General features: G+C 33.0%; 1 protein-coding gene across 2 annotated transcripts in view; it reads left to right on the top strand.

Annotated features, from left to right (window-relative positions):
• Window positions 1-13,478, top strand: part of LOC143256971 (uncharacterized) — a 72,489-nt gene extending 59,011 nt beyond the window's left edge. Inside the window, exons 7-9 of one of the 2 annotated variants that reach the window (XM_076514929.1) lie at window positions 9,548-9,702; window positions 9,923-10,040; window positions 12,342-13,478. The gene's annotated coding sequence lies outside the window, so the exon portion shown is untranslated. The remainder of the gene's footprint in view (window positions 1-9,547; window positions 9,703-9,922; window positions 10,041-12,341) is intronic. The other variant, XM_076514928.1, reaches the window with a different exon arrangement.
• Window positions 13,479-21,304: the final 7,826 nt, after the last annotated feature.

Genomic DNA, 21,304 nt, shown 5'->3' with positions numbered 1-21,304 from the left:
TGCAATATCAGTTTGATGAAGCACTTGTTGAGAGTTGTTACTATTTGGATATTTGGACAAGAGTAGCAATAGGAAACAAAAAGTTAGAGAATTCCAGAATCTGTGTGATATGTAGACAAATTATTCTGAAGCATACGTGCACATGATGGTTGTGTCTTGGAAAATGCTGATGGAAGTTAATTGAGCAGTGGAGACCTTTGAAAAATTATCATTATGTTTGGCTGAAAAGTAGGCAAACAATGATTTATAAGCATAATTTCTATGAGAAGTGTCAAAGAGGAGATACTCAATTCAATTTATTCATCTTGGTGTAGTAAGATTGTGAGTGTATGTGATACTGACATGAAATATGCTTAAAATAAAGAACAACAAATACTTACTCAAACACATTCTTCTCTTTATGCATTTTTCATTTATGTTCTTCAAAATATTTCTTTCAGTCAGTTGACAGAGGAAGTCCCATTTTTCTTCATAAAATTCCACCATGAAAAGAAACATTTTTGTTCTTGATAAGTTTTTTCTTGAGTTGACTATTCAGCACATATGAAGAGTGTGGATTGATGTTGATAATGATACAAAATTTTATGAATTGCAAAATAATAATTTTTGTATATTATATTTTTAGAAAGAAACATTGTTATTTTTTCCTACAGTTAACCATTTTGGGAAATACAGATCATGAAACACAGTCATTTGGCTATTTTATATATGTACCTAGATTAGAACTATGGCTGTTAAAACAATATTGGTTAGTTATTTATTTTTAATTTTATTAGCATATCTAACATTAATATCAAATAGTTATTAAACAAAAGTGAAGATTTGGTGATGTTCTTTGATAGAAATAATGGGCATTATATTCTGTTTTTATAATTTTGAATGGTGGAGGTTGAGTGGTAATATTGTGTTAATAAAATATTGAGTAATTAATGACATTAAATTTCTATAGTTATATTTCTAATGAAAACTGTTGTGTCCATAATTGGTTATAGATGACAAGTTACAGTGGGATCTGCATCTTTGTAGCTTCTGTTGTCTAAATCACATAGTTTTGTTGTAGCTTTGATGGCATGATCATGTTTTTTTTGGTGTGGCACATGAATATACAACAGAAATATTGTATTTTTACATAATAATCTTTTCAAGGCTGTGCAGAGTTGAGTAAACACTGTGTACTATTGAAGAAATGCAGATAAATGTAAGATATATATATTAGTGAAATTAAATAATTACATCCAAATGAAGCCAAATAAGTAAACAAAATCATGAGGAAGGACTATGTTAAAAACAGCAAATCCCAACCTGTAATTAATTATATTATAACCATAAAATTTTAAGCCATAAACAAAATATGTTGCATATTTTTAAAAAAATCCTAAGGTGCAAGCTACAACATAGAATTATAAAGAGTATCTTAAGTTTGTGAGGTGACTGGGGAAGTCAGACCCACATTGTGGTGGGGATACAACATCTATCAGTGTTATCCTCCAATTCACTAGTCTTACATAAGAAGCTTAGAAATTTTAGAAATTACGAGAGCGAGATGTTGAGTGCTGAAGCCCACAATGTCTCGCATCTATATCACCCTTCACTGCCTGCAGACAGTTGTGGGAAGGTGACTGCTTTCCCAAATTAAAATAAGAAAAAGATCAACATAAAAAGATGAAAAATAAATAAAATAAAATAAAATAATAAAAAATTAAAACAGATGTGGGACATTGTGGGCTTTGAGAACCCACATCTTGCTCTCCTAATTTCTGAAATTTCTAATCTTCTTATGTGAGACTATCAAATTGGAGTTTAAGACTGATAGAAGGTGTATCCCCACCACAATGTGGGTCCTATTTCCTCATTCACCTCCTAAACCTATGATACATTTTATAATCCCACATTGTATCTTGTATCCTATGATCCTTTTCAAAAATTTGCAGTGTAATTTGTTTAATTTTAAAATTTATGGTTATATATACATGTCTGAGTACATCATTCTTGTGCTTTTTCTTTCTATCTCATTGCAACTTGTCTTCAAGGGTTTGTACATCTCCTGTGAGTCCATCATACCTTTGTGACTATCCATAATTTTGTACCTTATACACTCACTAAATTTACATTATATAACATTTCTTTAAGAATTGTCATTTTACAGCAGTAGCTCTTGGATTGAATAAGATAGTGTCTTATATGGTTTTAACCCTGTCTGCCTGGTCATTATTTACTGCTCATGTCACAAGATTTTAGTGGACTACATTCAAAATTTTATTAAACTACCTTTTGTTTATGTTATACCGTTTAATATAGAATAAAATCAAAGCTGATAATCCATAATTTAATAGTATACAAATTATGTTTTTTCATTTTATAAGGCAATATTCTTAAAAATTGTGAATTTCCTTTGGTGTGAGAAAGATGACATATTTTCTATAAGTATTCCACCCTCGCAATTTTATTTACCACCCCGTTGCTCAGACAAACCATAATTAATGTAGCTTTCAATTTTGTTTGGATACAGAGCCATCAAATATATAATCAGACCCCTCTTGCCACACCCACCTGTCATATCCTGTCTTTCAGGATTTGTTATTAGTTCTCTCTCATATTTAATTCTGTATTATCTATAATTAGTACAAAGCCAAGTGTCCCATCTGTCAAATGACATATATTACATTGTGTTCTGAGCGGAGAATTGCCAATTTCTTTTTGTGTACAAGCTTCACTCGTGCGGGAATATGTAATGGCTCTTATCACATAGTTTGAAAGCCAGAAAAATTGTGATTGTGAGAGGAAATTGTCTACTTTTTGCATGTTATTATTCTGTGTTCTTTGGTGCATTATTCAATTAAATAATTATTTTATGTTTTACTACCATTAGTATAAAGAGTAGGGTTAAATGTCATCAACAGTTAACAGCCAGAAAAAAGGAGATAAGTATTTTATTTCTTGTTTTTCATTTTTATTCTTTATTGATAATTATAAAAGTAACTAAAATGTAAAAAACATAAATCATTTAGGTTATTTAAGTTTATTTTAGGTAAAATAAATAATATATTAACCATTTCATGATGCACACATATGAGCAGCTCAGAGTAGTTTGTGGGTATTGTAATTTTATAGTGTAACATGAGCTGCACGTTCCCCAAGTGATTTATAACTTATAATGGTGCAAATAGTGGTTGGACATGATTCAAAGGGAAATAAAACAATAAAATTTAGTTATAAATAGATGTATACTGTTTTGAGTTTAAAGCTATTTAAGATAAGTGTAACAACTTGAAGTCATTCTAAAAAAGAAAAGGTTGTCAAATAGATCAACCTTGTATAGAGTTACGGAAGAGAAAATAAAAGATAAAATATGAAGTTTTACTGAAATCAAACATTTGAAATGTATGTAGGAGGTTTTAAAGATTACAATTGAAATTTGAAAATTTTGAGATTAAATATTTTTAATCTTAACATGAAAATCACTGTATGCACAAATTATTCAAAACAGATACTCAACATATTCTTAGGCAAATCTTTATTTTAATTTATTAAAAATACTTCAGTAAAAATATTTTTTTTGTATGTGGAAAACTTATGCTTAATTAAAAATTACCAAATTTCATGAAAATGTACACACTATGTTAAAGTTAGAAGTATGAAATATATAAAGACTTTAAATGAGTACACAGAGGTTACAGGCTCAGTCAAATTAACCCAACTCAAATTGAGAGAGTTAATTGAAAAGTCAATGTGAATGTTAATATAAAGGGAAATATTTATCACTAATTGATTGTATAGGAGAACATTTAAAAAAAAAAATTATTCTAATAAGACATAAAGTGATTCAAAAAATTTGGCATTAAATAATGGCTTTGCTAACCTTCCTATTTAGTGAAGTTGGCAATTAGTATGCTAGGGCACTTCACTTTCAAGCTGTTAGAATTCCATCATTGAAAAAGTTTGTCCTTTCAACCACAATAGTATCAATACGTGTCAGTCAATCCCACTATTTCATGAGAAAAATTAGCCCTAGAATTTGTTGTGGGTAATGTTGACTTGGTCTTCCCTCTAACCTGTTACATCAAGATTAGCCTTCAAATAGCTTTGCAAGAAACAAACATTTTATTCACAACTCATGAATTTTTTTTCTATGAAACTCCTATACTAGTCACTAAACTATCAGTATAAAATTATGTAGATCCAACATTATTACTTCTCTCGAGGTGAATTCCTGTACGTGGTGAGGGGACCTCCCAGAAAAGCTGGAATATAAACATCCACTCACGTATTTGCTGTGCATGGGAACCTGTGAAGGTGAGGAGAAGATCCTGGTAGTTGAGGTATCCAACACTAACATACCACTTTAGCCTTGAATTCCTGTAGATGGGCAGCTTTGGTGTGTGTGCCCCCCCTCTGGTCAATCAGCTAGTCCACTTGGGCTAGAGTCAACTGGGTACCAGTGTTGGACATTCTCAATGGGTGTTGTAGACATTGTGCTGGTGTTCAGGTATAGTGGTTCCAAAACCCTGGCATTGTTGCAATGTTCTTCTTTGATGTAGTAGTGCATCCTCTCATAGGGCTCCATGGTGGATGGGGTCAGTGGGCACTGATATGTATTGGTTTTATTATGGACACCCCCATTCTTAAAAAAAATATAAAAGAAACAGATTATTGAAAAGCAACCACTCATAGATGACCCTGTTGTATAGTCACATTCAGTTTCTGTACATCAAATTCTAATTATGCATTCCTTATCCAAGAAATTGTGATGGCAGATGTCTCCCTTTTTTATTTAGAAGAGATTAGAGGGACATGCTGCTCCACCAAGTCAATAAAGAAGTTACCCTCTGGAGGTATTTTGGTAGAAACGTCTTCACCACAACATATCAAACTCCTCTTGAAATTGAAGGCCATTGGGATATAAACCAACTGAGGTTACTCCACATGCAATTCTGAATTCTTCCAGGGGAGATATAGTTGAGAGAACATTCCCAAGTCAGATATTCTCACTGATTACTCCAGTCAGAGCATTTTTGCAGTGTGCCAAATCTCCACTCACAAAGATGGCTACTAATGTTCTGATACTAACATTTACATCACCACATCCTCCTGCCACAATCAAAACAGGTTATCTAAAGTTTAAGTTATGGCCATATATTCCCAACACTCTTAGATGTTTCCAGAGTCAGTGGTTCGGTCACTCGAAAATATCATGATGTCGTTCTTTAACATGTGTTCATTGTGTTGACAAAGACCACGATACCTACGAGTTCAAACTGGAGCCACACTATGTTAACTGTAGTGGTTCACACCCCTCTTATTCTATTTCTTTCCCTAAGTGGGTCGAGAAGAAAGAGGAGCAATGCTTAAAGACTATAAAAATTATCTCCTACCCAGAGGCTTGAAGTTATTGTCCCCCACTCTATCTCAGACGTATGCTACTGTACTCCATTCCATTGCCACAGTGTGAGGGAAGACAGATCTCTCTGTGCCTCCAGCAGAGTCATTTGCAAAACAACTCGAGTCTTTTGCTCTCCATGGTTAAAAGAGTTGATGAATCTCTGTCCCCACCACTTCTTCCAGTGACTGCCAAGGTCTACTTCCTCTGCCTTTGGGAAGTTTCATGCCCTCAGTTGCTGAAATCTTTGTCCACAGACAGAGACCTGCCTACTTAACCCAGGCCATCCAATAAATAATAACAATAATAATAAAAAAATGTTGATAATAGAGGAGCTCTCTTCCCCATTCTCCTCCATATAAATAAAAATGGATACAGTGGAACTGTTGGGGTTTTCATTTTAATATAGATGACATTAAGGATTTGATTTATTCTTACCATCCTGTGTGTCTCTCCTTACAGGAAATATTTCTGAAATCTGCCAGTGCAGTCACCCTTCACCAGTTTTCTTTGTACAGAGATGATAGGTTGTGTGATGAACAGATGCATGGAGGGGGGTAACACTGCTAGTCAATCAGCATGTAACCATGCTGTCTTTGCCACTTGATACACCCTTGGAGGCTATAGCCATCTGTGTTTCTTTGGGTCTTACCATCACTGTTGGTTCTCTCCACCTGGCTTTTGAAGATATCTATGACCAGTGAGACCTTGATGCCCTCATTGAGCATTTATCATTTCCCATTTTAATCCTAGGGGATATTAATAGACATTATCCCCTCTGAGGTGGTGCTGATATTGATTGGAAGGGATTGTTCCATAGAGCGTATGCTCTTGATTTACAACCTTTCTCTATTCAATACTTGTTCTATACTTACTTTCATGCACCTAGTTGGTCTTTTACTGCTATTGATCTCCCTTTCTGCTCCACTTCACTTTTCTCTTACTTTTTTTGGAAGGGTTGACAGTAACCCATGAGACAGTGGTTATTTTTTTGTGATTTTGAGATAGGCTGGCCATCGTCACTGCCATCCAACCTCTGTGCCTCAATGGAAGTTGGACCAGCCAGACTAACCTTCTTTCACTGCTCTCTCAGAACTTGATCTTAAGATCATCTCTAAGCCATCGTTAGATGACTGCATGGCAGCAGTGACTGACTGTATTGTCCAGGTAGCTGTTCAGTGTATTCTTGAAACCTCCATGCACTTTCCACAGTATCCTCATCTATAGTGGAATCCTGCCTGCCACATGGCACAGAAAGCTCAAAAACAGGCATGGGATACCTTTCATAGGTATCCCACACTTTTAAGCCACATTGCTTTGCAGTGGGCCCGTGCACATTCTCGGCAGGTCAGACATCAAAGCTAGAAAGAATCTTAGATTAAATACACATTTTGCACAATTTCTTCTACCAGTTCTTAAGTCATATGGGACAAGATTTGAAAGGTCAGTGAACAGTATACTTCTGCTCACCTTTCGATCTTGTTCTCTGACAGCCAGAAAGTTGCTGATGCCCAGAGCATTGCTGATATGGGTTTCAAAATAGTGTTCCACTGTGGACCACCTGAATCAACTTGAAACGTTAATCAGGGAAGTCTTTCTCAAATGACAACATCTTGTTTCTGTATTTTTTACCTTGAGAAAGCTTATGATACTATGTGGAGGTATGGCATCTTACGAGACCTCCAATCATACTGAGTTGTGTGTCCATTTGCCCACTTTTCTTAAACATTTTTTCATGGACTGGCCTTTCTAAGTCCATGTGGTTTCAACACTTCCCCACAGGAACTTGAAGTCCCTCAGGGCCATCTTGAGTGTTACACTTCATTATAAAGATTAATGCCATTACTGGAATGAGCTTGTCAATGAAATCACAGCTAAGTCTGTTTGCTCTATGTGTTATTCACCCCAATCCAGTCAGTTGTCCTTCCCTTGCCTGTCTAGGGGCCTGTATGCTTACTTCAGACTACAGTCCTGTATTCAAGGCTTGGAATCATGGCTTATAATCATCCCCAAATATGTCTTTCTGTAGTTAGCAGTCGACTTAGAGCAAGTGGTTGCACACAGAATCTGTACTGTTTGTGTTCATGAAGCTTATCCAGATCAAATTTTCTATACGCTCCTTTTGGCATCATCAAAACCTGTTTCTGTAAGGATCTGAAATCACAGAAGTCTGTTTGGGTAAGTTGTCCTGGCTAGGCTATGCATTGGTCAAAGATTTTGAACTTATTGTTTTTTTTTATATGAGACATGCATTTATGTGTGGTCTGTGTGACACTCAAATCACAATAGCCCATGTTTGACTGCAGTGCCATCATTACAAGTGTGAGCAACAGCAATATTTTAGACAGTGTCATTGGTAAAGGTGATACTGTCCACCTCAATTGTGTTTTTAAATTCTTAAGGGCCATTGGCTGTTTTAACTCTGTAAGTTTTTAATTCAAAAGTTGATCTTTGTTGTGTTTTAACATGATTGCTTTTTATGTATTTTAATAATTTTACTTTTTTACCAGTTGTTTGGCACAGATATCATAGTTGTTTTGCACCAATATATGCCAACCAACCAACATTATTAAATCATGCATGATAATATATATTTACATAACATACATGATGAATGGATAAAATATGATCTTGATGATAAACACATGACCAATTTTCCATAAACAAGGAATTTTCTGTGTATTTAGTTATTTTTGCATATTTTTATTTATATTCTCTATTCCTACTAAATTGCATCATTTTACAAATAGTAAATTTAGAAATTGTTTCACTACTTATTTCATCCAACTTGTATTTAATCCTATTTTAAAATTTAAAAAAAAGTCTAGATTAGCCACAGGGAGAAAAGCTTATTTCCTAAATGATTTAAGTTTGAATGTGTAATATTCATGTGTATTAATTTAAAGGACATGATATCCAGCCCTTCTCAAGAAAGTAAGAGCACAGTATAGGAAATATTAGTTTGTCATTGTGAAATTTTTACCTTCGTTCTATTTTGTCACATCTTAACACATTCTAAACTTTTATTTTGCTATGACTTTTGAGGTTTGCTGTAGAAATTTATAAGATTGTATTTTACCCTTGCCAAAGTGCAATACAAGTTTTTTCTGAGACTTATTTTAGATTGGGGGAGTTTTATGGAATTGTAATCAAACATGCTTATGAACATTAAAATTAGGTATTTTTTCTAGATTTATGTAAAAGGAAGAAACTGAAAATAATAGAATTACCTTGTAAAGAAAAGAATCAAAGTAAAATAGCCGAGTTTGTGAATAATTAATTGTATTAAAGTTGTTTTATAGCTAGTTAAACAGTATAACTTATTTAATAAAATTGAAATGAAGTTACATAAATATTTTTATATGTTACTGAAGAAAGAAATAAGCACATTTTGCAAACAATGAATCACAGTATTCTTATCAAAGGGAAAAAAAATTTGAGATATTCAAAGCCTGTTTGCCAATATACATGCACAAACTTTAGGTCTTACCTCTATAATAAAGAGAATGTGGGTTCCTAAATGCCGTTCATTTAAACATGATATAAAAAAAAATTTACATATATGTCAGTGACACCAGAAAAATGAAATGCATTTTATTATAAATGTCATTTGTTTCCACAGTCATATATCTTTTTCAAAAGAACAAATCAACAACAGCTTAACATTAAGCTTAACTTTATTTATTATTATGTAACATCATAATTCCATTTATCTTATAAAGCCTTGGAAGAAAGGGTGGTTTGAAATCCAAGTAGTAAGTTTTTATTAATATAAATATCATATAATGTGCAATTTATTTATGACAAAGTAATAATGAGTGATGTATAATGTAGTGAAACTGTTCACTGACAGGTGCTTCCATCTGCAAGAATCAAGTAATGCTAGGTTAATGAGATATTGACATTTCAGTGGTATTAACCTAGAATTTTCTTTAGTAATAGACTTATTCCATACAATATTTTAAGATATTTAACACTGAGCAAGAGTAAAATATTTTGTGGAAATAGACAATCTTTTTAACACAATTTTAAATTTATTTTAAATTTAATGTTATCATGCCAAAATTGCTTCATGAAACTGTATGATGTCTCTTACTTTAACCATCTTATTATTTTTGCTAATGAGTTTGAAAGTGTATGTATTTATATATTTATTACCATGTTTTTCAGGCTGCAGCTGGATTTGGCTTGTTTTCCTGAACCAGTCATTCTCTGTTCTAAGATTTTAGATGTTACCAACAAATTGAAAGACCAGGCTGTTATTGATAGGAAGGAGCAAAACACAGAGGAAATTACACTGTTTAAATGGTCGTGTGATTGTAGAGGTTAGATGTTTTAATTATTATGGATAAATGTGATTAAAAGAAACAAATGTGTGTATCATATTTACCAATTTGCAGTTTTCATTTGTGTGTATTTAACAAGCCTTGAAAATAAATTTGTCCATCTTTGAATTGTTCTTTTAGATGAAATAGAATGTTATTTTTTGTATACTGACTTTATAAATGTTATATGCCAAAAAATAATTTTATTTTTACAAATTAGGTAGAATTACCCCTGAAGTACTAAAAGCCTTATGGAATTACTCTCATGCTGTCAACAACCATGTTCCCCACTTCCCACCTTCCAGACTAGCTACGAATGTACCAGGATAGCATTATAAGTGCTCTCTAATTATATATTTTATTAAACACTTGGGGAAGTTACAATGTGGGTGAACTCTAATGACATAAAAAGTAATAAAGAAAACCATGTTAAAATTAGATGTGTGTTACCAAAATAAATATAATAACACAGATATCCAAGCAAGCTCTGTAATAACTCTTTACATACAAGTGTTTGTTAATGGAGAATTTAATTAAACTGTATTGAGCACATTTTAGTGTAATTAGAAAACAACCAATGAACCAAAGAAAAAATATAATCATAATATTCAAGATAATATGAATAGTGAATTGAAACTAAAACATTCACATACAAAAATAACTTAAGTCTAATGGATCAGGCAGCATGTGCAGGAATCAGAACACTAAGCACAATCATGAATAAGATAACTGGCATGCCTAGTCCATGAGTGTATGGCATGGCATAATAAGTATTTCAAACTGAGTAATGTAATCTTATTACATCTGTCCCCACTTGCATAACAAAATTTCTATCCAAGAGAAAGCATTTAATTCAGTACATCTAGCTGAATGGTAAGGGTGAATCCAGTGGTGAGTTGACCAAACTTCACTTTTTTATGGATGATTACATTAAAGCTGCTGCTTTAAGTGTTTAAACATTCCATAACCCCACAGTCAGAATTATGAGGATCCTTATTGCTAATTGATTTCTGTTACAATTTGTTTGCTACTAGGCTTTCTCTCATGTCATACATATAGTTGCCTTTTTATATGGCTTATTTTTTTACAGCTTTCTTTGTTTTTTTTTTCTTTTTTTCAAATAGCTAATCCATCTCAATATTAGTTATTAAGGTAGTCTCATCATATTCTTTGGTTCTCATAAAGTTTGGTGACAGTTCTTCAGCATGGATTACTTCTAAATCTTATTCTTATATTAAATTACATAATCTGTAACTAACCTCTGAAATGTTTATTTCAGTATGGACCATGAAATAATGGTGCCGGTTCTATTTCTGATCATATGAAGAGTGAAATTATATTTGATTCAGTTAGTTCACCTTAAATTATACATCTCTGTGTCATAGGCAAGGGGTGGCACAGAGGGGAGGAACTGGTCAAGAGAGTGTCAGTATGAACTTGACATGCTTACAGGGCAGTTGTTCTGCTATGCACTGCACTGACCTTCCCTCTAAAAGCATGCACTGTTTTGCTAAATAGTATTTCTTGGAACTTTTCAAAAGTTATTACTTGCATATTATATATTATACTAAAGGTGAGTCAATATTTTATGCTGTTGAGCACTTCTTCAAAAAGAAGAAACTTCCACTTACTAACATGCTTGTGCAACTGATGGAGCACCATCACTGACTTATCACTATGGTGGGCATGTTGCTTACTCAAAAAAAAGCAGTATCAAATGCTTTAACCATTCACTGTGTCATTCTTTGCCAACATCTGGCTGCTAAAATGCCTTAGTGATTACGTACATGAGTCATTATACACTGTCATTAGTGCAGTGAGTAAAATTAAAGCCCATGCTCTCAATGTTCAAGTATTCATTCATATATATAATGTGGCACCTTTTTCAATCTTTCTAGAATTTGTGAATAATTAAGAAATCATCCAGTTCCATTACAAGTTCAGTTAGTAGGGGAACTGTTGTCACAGGCCAGATATTTCTAGTATTTCACAGTCTTCATATGGCCTATATTGTGTGAGGAGTTATGCACTTAATGTTATATTGGTGTCATCCCAGGACAACCTTTGGGGAACTTCCCATGTTTACTCATCTAGGAGGACTGATTTATTATTTTCTACTCCTTGAAATAGTCATCACAAGCTGAAGTAATGACTTTAGATATGAAGCTTTATTAGTAACAAAATTATAGTGAAATGCTGTTATGTACCCATTTAACACAAATCTTATTAGACTAATTGAGAATTGCACTGTTACAAACACAAAGTATTCTTTCTGTCAGTTATGGTGAAAAAAAAAGTGATTATACTTAACCTTCACCAGTTTTGGCTTTAGGCATCTCATTACAATATATAGCTGTTTTGTTAATAGTTTAGCAATTAATATTGTTTAAGTATGAGATTACCTTGCTGAGTGGTAATTACATGGTTAGAGAATAAGTTTATAGCAACAAATAATACCTGAGCATTAAACAGTATTTATATATATTTTTAAGTTGTATCCCCACTTTATTTGTAACAAACTTTTTCATTTTATTATATAATTAACTAGTTAACTATATTAAACAGACAGTTATTTTAACTATATTAAACTGATAGTTATTTTGTATATTCTCGGTAATAATTATCATTATTTATTTCAGATGGCTCAGTTCCTACTAAGTGTTGTCCACTCTATAACAAAACTTGTACCAAGATTCAAGCACATAATGAAGAACTGCTTGGATTAGATAATACTTTATTCGACCATCAAAATGAGGATGCAAGATCAAACCAGAAGCAACCATGAATATTGTTTACCAACAGCATTATGACAACAAATGAGACTTAAAACTTAATATCTGTATTTCTAACTGATAACAAGAATTTCCACTGGTTGAGGATTGTGTAACTAACATTAATTAAGAAATAATTCAAAGATTGACAGTGAATTTGTTTATCGAGTCTTGCAAAAAGGTTTTAGAAATGTAGATGAACATTGTATTTATTTCAGGTACAACTACTTCTGAGAACAAAATATCTAATAAATTATTGATCAATTAAACAAAATATTATTAACATTTAACTGTATGTAACAATATTAATAATCTAATTCAAAAAGCATGAAAAGAGCATAACATATTTTATGTTATATAATTTTTCATTGCATGGTACAAAAAATACTTCAATCAGTGTGTGTTCAACAGTGCATCAATCCAGTAGTACCTTCTATGAACATCTTGTTACTTAATGTTTGATTTAAATTGCTATTTGCCATAGTTTTAAGTAGTACATATTTAAAACTAAAGCAACAAGTCAATCAACATACATTTATATAGTGACTCTTGACCACAAGTTCCTCTTGCATTTGTTGAAGCTCTCCATTATTATCAAGAGTCTGTGACCAGTCATTTTTCCACAGACTTTACAGTATCCATCAGTATTTGTATTATTGTGCATGTTATTTGATGTAATAAAAGTTTATTGTGTTTTGTTAAGATCTTTGTTTCAGAAATTATACATACATATATATAAAAACAGAAAGAGGCTCAGAAAACAGTTATTAATGCAAAACATTTATCTTTTGAACTGTACTTCAGACTAATTGGGATTAAGGTTGTTATGCCAAAGAAGTTTTTTGTGAATGAAATATCTTTTATTAAAGTACTTTACAGGCTTAACTGACATTATACCTACTCTGTGTTTGTAACTGTGGTGATTCTTGCCTTTTGTTCATATCTGTAAAAATTATTAAGATAATTTCTGCTGATTAATAAATTTTATAAACACTTTTCATTTCTTAATTTTATCTGATGAAACTCTTTCATTACCTCATGTTGTATTTTTCCTTATTATGCAGTTGTTATTCTTTTTTTTTTCTTTTTTGGTAATTTAGTGCAGTATTGGAACCAGTCAAAAAGAATATTGGATTCATATTTAACAGAACAGAAAAATCAAGTTACACAATTTTATTTAGTAAATGGAAGTGGTTGTTGATTCTAATTTAACATTATCCATTAACTTTAAAAAAACAAAACTAGTTACGTAGCATGCTTATTTCACAATATTAAATTGACTATTAGAAGTTTATTGGAAGACTACAACCAAAGCACAACTCAACAAAAGATAAACATATGTATCAAGTTTTAATGGTAAATAGAATTAGGTACCACATTATTAAAAAGTCACTGAAAGTTGCTAAAACAAGACTATACATAGAAATATGATGCTGTGTTTTGTATCATTGTATTAAGACCTGGATTTAGTAAAAGATTTACTCTTATTCCTTTCACAGTGGAAAAAGTGACTACAATCCGTTGAATATCAATTGTCATTAACAACAGTGATCAAATTTTGCCATCGACCTTTAAAGTACTTTGCTTTTTACAGCAGAAAGTGACAACCCTCCATAAGCTTGAATCAAACACTAGATAGATGGAAGGTATGCTGATATCCAGGAACATGAATGAGAAACACAAGTACAATATTGCCTCATTATAACACCACTGGTCATAACACATATAATGCTGTTATGCTTTGGTTCCCAAAAATTTAATATCTGCTGTTTAGCTCAATGCCACATGGCATCAGAAGCTAAAGTCATTACACTCTAACACAAAAGGAAGTCCTAAGGGAAAAATCCAGAGATGTGAATATTCAGAGTAGACTGCATGGAAGATGCCATTTTCTTCTTCGTGTATGGAATTAGTCTAACGTTAATTGTGTCAGAGGCTTAGAACATGCACAAAACGTTTTTGCCAATAACATGAGGTATTAGCTATCTGATCTGTGGAGAGACAAGTATCTGTCAAATATATTTGTATGTAAAGAAAATGTCTTGATGCTTCCTTTTAATTTTGTATGCATTTTTAGTCACTGACCATTATATAAGTAAACATCAGGTGCTAGAGAATTTTAAAAATTCCCTGGTTTTATTCCTGTTATGCCAGACATGTAACTGCTGTGTAACTAGTAAAGGGAAACGGTAGCTCTCTACATTCAACATCCTATTATTTTTATTTTATTATAAGTTGTAAAATATATAAGAAGGAAAATTATTTTTAGAACAAATATTTCAGTCACTAGTACAACCATTCTTAAGTACACAAGTTAATCTAACTTATAACGTTAAACTATAATTCCTTTCTTTTTAATAATAGCTCATCCCAAACTCATATAAAGATTTATTAAACGTAAAAATTAAAATTCAGTTAACCATTTTTTCATTGTAGTCTATGTCCTATTTCAATTTGAAATGGGATGTAATATGTTAATTACGTAATAAAATCGACACTTCACATAATTTATCACACTTCTGGATTATATTGCATTTGCGTTTTGGTAGGTGATCTGGGGATAGTTTGGTCCTTTCCTCACTAGATTAGTCACCGTTGCTGTCATTGGGAGTGTTTTTTTCCGTTATCTTCTGAATAAAGATACATTGCCCAGATCTTATGAACTTGACTAAAACCTTAAATATACTTTGTTTAGGAAAATAATTGTTCTAGCTATCTTTTGGCTGAGGTTTAAAGACAATGTTATAATGGTAGCGTGTATCTTTTTAGTGGTCACGTTCATATCAGTGGATGATAGGAACTTAGCCTTTAGATAATTATTTATATATACATGGAACACTTAAAGTAACATTTGCAACACTTCCTAAGCTGTTTTGAAAATAAAGTTTTTAACCCTCGGGATATGCTAGTGGTTTCGAAACTGTGCGCCGCGGGATATTTCAAATTTTCGAGGGAAACCGCGATATTGACATCTGTCGGACACCGCGCAAACTACTAGCTCGAAGTAGTTCACAGTTCTAGCATTAGATCGCGCCACATTCCTTTCTATGAAGTTCTCGAATGTTTGAGACATATTTTTGTTTACTTGTACTTTCGACTACGCCAATAACTTTTCGAAATTTCTCTTAGATTTTGTATATAAATGCCTGTCGACTCTCCGGGTTCGTCAGTGATCAATATAACTGAAGAGTGTTGTGATCAAGTGTCTGCGAGGTGTAGCGAAGTTCAGTGAATTATTTTGTTGATTTTTAGTCCTTGTGCATAAAAATAGAAAGATTTGTGAACATTATTAAGAGATGTGGGAGTGAAGAAAAGGATGGCGAACCACAGGCCAGTGGAAAAGTTGTGAAGTATCGGAAATATGACGATAGTTATCTAGATTTTGGTTTTACTTCGGTAGATGTCAATCGTGAAGTTATTATGTGTATTATGTCTTACAGTTTTGACTCCAGAGTACATGCTTCCGAGTAAACTAAAACGCCACTTAGAGACCAATCATCTTAACATGGCTAGTAAATCTTGTGATTATTTTACCAAAAAGTTAAAAGAATTGAAAGAAGAAAAAGGTACATTTTTTAAGCAAGCGTCAATACCAAGCAATGCTTTGCTACCATTCTACAAGGTGGCATATAGGGTCACAAAATGTGAAAAGCCTTACACCATCGCAGAAGAACTGATTTCTACCGGCTGCAATGGATATGGTGAACATTATGGTTGGTGAATCTGCTTTCAAAGGTGCCTTTATCCAACAATACTATCAGTCGTAGAATCCAACACATGGTCAAAGAACTCAACGATCAGCTAATTGAAAAAATGAAAGGGAAGGAATTCAGGTTACAGCTAAATGAGGTGATGGATAGTAACAAGGATGCTCATTTGATTTGCTACACACGGTTTGTGGATGGTGACAAAACTGTGGAAGACCTTCTCTTTTGTAAAAGTATCACTGCAGGTACAAAGGCTCAAGACTTGTTTGAGATCCTTGACACTTTTATGTGCAAAACAATTTAGACTGGACTAAGTGCGTTGGTATCTGTACCGATGGTGGTCGCTCTATGCTCGGCTGTTATAGAAAACTGCAGGCACTCATACAAAGCAAAGCTCTTGATGCATTGTGAACCTACTGCATAATCCATAGGGAAGCCCTTGCATCAAAGCACCTGAGCCTTTCACTGAATCTAGCCCTGAAACGTGTGTTGAAAGTGATGAACTTTATACAAAACGCAGCCACAAAAGGCGAGGTTTTTTAAAAAAAAAACTGTGTGATGATATGGTATCTAAGCATATGTGTGAGGATGTGGTATCTGCTGTGATAAAAAGCAAGTACCGCGCAAAACAAAAATCAATGCGGAACAGGAAATTAGGGTGGCAGTGTCCAATCTGATTCCAAGGTTTGAGAAGTTCTGCAGTGACCACAGGCGTAGTTGTGGTTATTTAAAAATGAAATAAAAATATTATTTTTACTTTCAATTAACGTATATCATTCTTTCAAACGGCTTCTAAATTGTTAAGACATAAATACTTATTAAGTATTAAGTTGTTTGGATCTAACTACTTAATAAACGGAAGTGTTAGGTTCTTCTTTTCGCCTAAGGACGCCGTTAAAAAATTCCTGAGACACTAAGAGAGCCGTGAAACAAGGAAGTTTGGAATACATTACCATATGCAAAGAAACGCATTCCAAAAATTGTAAAATACACTGCAACCAGCATTAGAAAGGAGCTTTTGCAGTGAAATAGCAGTTAATTTAGTGGATTTCATCAGTTGCTTCAAAGTATCAGCTGAACACGCTCCATACTTTTTGTTGTTGGGGTAATTGTAGCTAATAAAGTCAATTCCTCTAAAGCGTGCTGCTAGTTGGCTGTTCTCTCTCTCTGCTCTTTCGAATTAGAAATAGCTGTCAAACTTTTGCGATATATGACTTGACTTTTATATCCTTTTGTGCACAAGATGCTGTAACAATTTTGTATATATGTAAAATCAATTTTCGTTTTTCTATTGTTTGGGAATACTGTGTAGCTCAGTGCTTTTTGTCGTTAATTTTCAAAAGTAAAATAGCTCGTGCTAGATACATCAACTTCTAGTAGAATGGCATATATTTCTGCACCCAAGTGTTTTCATAGAATTTAACCATTCTTCCATTCGATAGGTTTTCCAAAGCAGTTTCTCAATCACTCGTCTGTGGAATTTCACAAAAACAAACAAAAAACTGATGGAATATTGAAATGTAACTTGTAATGTTTTTTGTTGTACTCTCCCTATTAAGAACACCTTTGGGTAAGAATAAAAGTGATCTTACTAGAGATCGACCAGTTCATCACTGAACTGTAAAATATTTTAATTTTGAATTGTAATGTTGTATTGTACATCAAAACTATTAATAATTATTATTTTCTATTTTGTAGTTTTTATTTTCATCATTCAAAGTATTTTGCAAATTTTATTCAAATAACACTTGTGCTTATTTATTTTATTACAAAAGAAAGTTGGTGATTTTATATTGTTGTTTTTTTACATTGTGTTAGCGCTTCCGATTTGAACAATATATTCTACATAATTTAAATATATTTATTAATTATCGTTTGTTTGTTTTGGAATTTCGCACAAAGTTGCTCGAGGGCTATCTGTGCTAGCCGTCCCTAATTTAGCAGTGTAAGACTAGAGAGAAGGCAGCTAGTCATCACTACCCACCGCCAACTCTTGGGCTACTCTTTTACCAACGAATAGTGGGATTGACCGTAACTTTATAACGCCCCCACGGCTGGGAGGGCGAGCATGTTTGGCGCGACGGGGACAGGGATTTTTTTCCAAGTTTTCAATATCTGTTTTCTTCAGGTAAGTAATATTTCACATACAGCTAGATATCGTTTTAAATTATTTCTATATCATGTCGTATAGCGTCTATCGTTTTCCGTGTTTCGCATAGTTTACTTTGTTTTCTCGTATATTATGAAACACCTCTTTTCTTCTTTTCTCTACTTAATTAATATTTTTAATGTCAGTTGTTCTGAGTGGTATTATACATCTCACTATGATTTTGTGAAGTTACTTCATCCTTTATGAGATAATAATGTACAATTAGCTTTACATTTCTTACACAGTTGGTTTTATGTTTTACTGTATCTTTTACCAGCTACTTATTTCTAAAATAATTTGAACAAATGGCATGTTTCGTCCACAACTTTTGTGAACCCCAAAAAAAAGTATTAAACCACTAGGATTAGCTTAATTTATGAACATTATGTATTTTTAAAATATCAAATATTAAAAAAGATTATACTTAGAACCTTTGGAGAACTCCACCATTCGGTAGATTCATAAATTCCCAAATCGGTTGTGTTCATAATACTATTTATGCAAACTATTTCATAAAAAGTTCTTCAGTTGTTTACACGTGTCAGTAGAATCAAATGAAATTATTACAGTTGCCTTTGTGATACAGACATTAGTTTTAGGTCTATTACATTTTTACACAGTATATTTTTCATGTAGTCCGTTATAATGTTTAAGATTTTATAAAAAACGATATTAATAGTATACCACTGTATAGTATTTAATCTCACCTTTGTTGGTTCGTTTTTCACTCAGTTGGAAACCATTAACGTCGACAGGAACGCAACGAAAACTATTATGAATAACGATGCCAGAAGTTTGGTTTGTTGAGAAACTTCGTTTAAACTCACGGTATTTATGAAATATATACAGTAACAAATATCACGTACAGAAATAGGTATTAATATTAATAACGAAGAAACTATTTTAAACACATAGCTGGTAATAAGAAAACCGTAAATCGATGTTTAGTTATATATAAAAAAGAGTGAACGTACGATAACTGATTTATGTTGAATATCGTTTGAAATGTTTTATACTGAGAGCTGTCATTTTCATGTGATTGCTATAGGTTACTTGAGAAACTTGGTTTTCATCTTTTCACATTATCAAAAATAAATACGTCAATTACGTGTAAGAGTTCTTAAAAGATAGTACTTCCACACAGTTTCGGAAAGAACGTGAAACGATATTAAATATGCACAAATTTGTTAAACGATGTAGTAAAATGTATGAAACAATAGTTTTCTCTACTAAACATGCAAACTGTACATTTTTGTAAAATAAATCATAAAAAAATCGGCAAATGTACACAACACAATGAAAAACCTAAACATAGAAATCATATCAAAAAATGATAGGAAACATAAGATTCGTCTTAGAAAACAACAAAAAGACAATTGAATACTGAAAACACATAAATGATGAGAAAGAACAAATCAAAAGGAAGAGAGACTGCTGTCAAAAATTAATAATGAATACGACAAACTACCTCCAAAAAGAAAACATCAGGACATTCTGAAAAACAAAATCTGTATAGAGAAAAGGTGAAAACATTACTTTTCGAGAAACGTAGAAAAGTTTGTTTTGTTTGAATTTCGCGCAACGCGACACGAGGGCTATCTGCGCTGCCGTCCCTAATTTAGAATGGAAGGCAGCTAGTCTTCACCACCTACCACCAACTCTTGGGCTACTCTTGTACCAACGAATAGTGGGATTGACCGAACATTATAACGCCCCCCCCCCTCCGGCTGAGAAGGTGAGCATGTTTAGTGTCACGAAGATTCGAACCCGCGATCCTCAAATTAGGAGTCGAGTGCCTTAACCACCTGGCCATGCCGGCCCTTTTGGCACCTAACGTTATTCTTGTTTTACAAGTATTTTTCCATATTTTCAATGACTAACTACTGTTTCAATCTGTATTGTTAAGTGATAAGTCGCTCCACTCACAAAATAAGGGTCGCTGGTTCAAATCCCCGTCACACTATACATGCTAGCATTTTCAGCCGTGAGTACGTTATAATGTAACCATCAATCCCCCTAACTACTGGTAAAAAAAAGTAGTTCAGTAGCTGGCGGTGGGTGGTGATAACTAGCTGCATTCCCTCTAGTCTTACACTGCTAAACTGGGGACGCTAGCGTAAATAGCCCTTCTGTAGCTTTGCGCAAAATTGAAAACAAACTATTGTTTATCGTGTTTTCTACAAGTGAGTAACATTTCATGTACAGCTGGATGACGTTTTACATGATTTCTATATTACTCTGTGTATCATTCTGTGTTTCTCATAGTTTGTTATATTTTATCGTGTCTTTTGAAACATAACTTTTGTTCTTTTCTCTATTTAACTAATATTTTAATGACGTTCTTTTTGCTTGTTTTATAGAGCTATGTTTTCTCATTTGAATGCTTTCTTTAGCTAACTATAAATTAAAATTTCCTATTGGTTTTACGTTTCCCCTAAAGTTAAGTTTTACGTGTTTTATTGTATGTTTTGCCAGCTATTTATTTTTAAGGCACATTAAAGTAATAATTGACACGATGCGTACCCGACTTTTACAAACCCGAGAATAGACTCAACTGTGTCTTTCATAAATCACTAGAATTGGGATTAAACGAATTTTTCAAATCCTGTGTGCTTTTGAAATGCCAAAAATTAGAAAAAAAATATATACTTATCAGTCCAATGGTTTGGAAACCTTTTCGGGTTACCGCCCCTACTCCTTCAGACCACATCCCCAGTGCTCCCCTCTTTCATTCCACACGCATACATAATAATAACTTCATTGCACTGGTATAAGACTTCTACTAAGCCTATCTATCTGCAAATCTACACAGCAGTGATGATTATAATGGTAATGGAAGCTTATATATTTAAAAATTAAAGCTTAATCAAGTAAACCACTTTACTTAACATTATTGAAGAGTATATTGGTAACTGCACTGTTCTGTAACCTTTGATGAGATGGATGAGCTTGATGCATTGCTACATGTTTCTCCA

This window comes from Tachypleus tridentatus, chromosome 7 (assembly GCF_004210375.1).
Source record: "Tachypleus tridentatus isolate NWPU-2018 chromosome 7, ASM421037v1, whole genome shotgun sequence".
NCBI lineage: Eukaryota > Metazoa > Arthropoda > Merostomata > Xiphosura > Limulidae > Tachypleus > Tachypleus tridentatus.
This window is presented reverse-complemented; position numbering and strand designations above follow the sequence as displayed.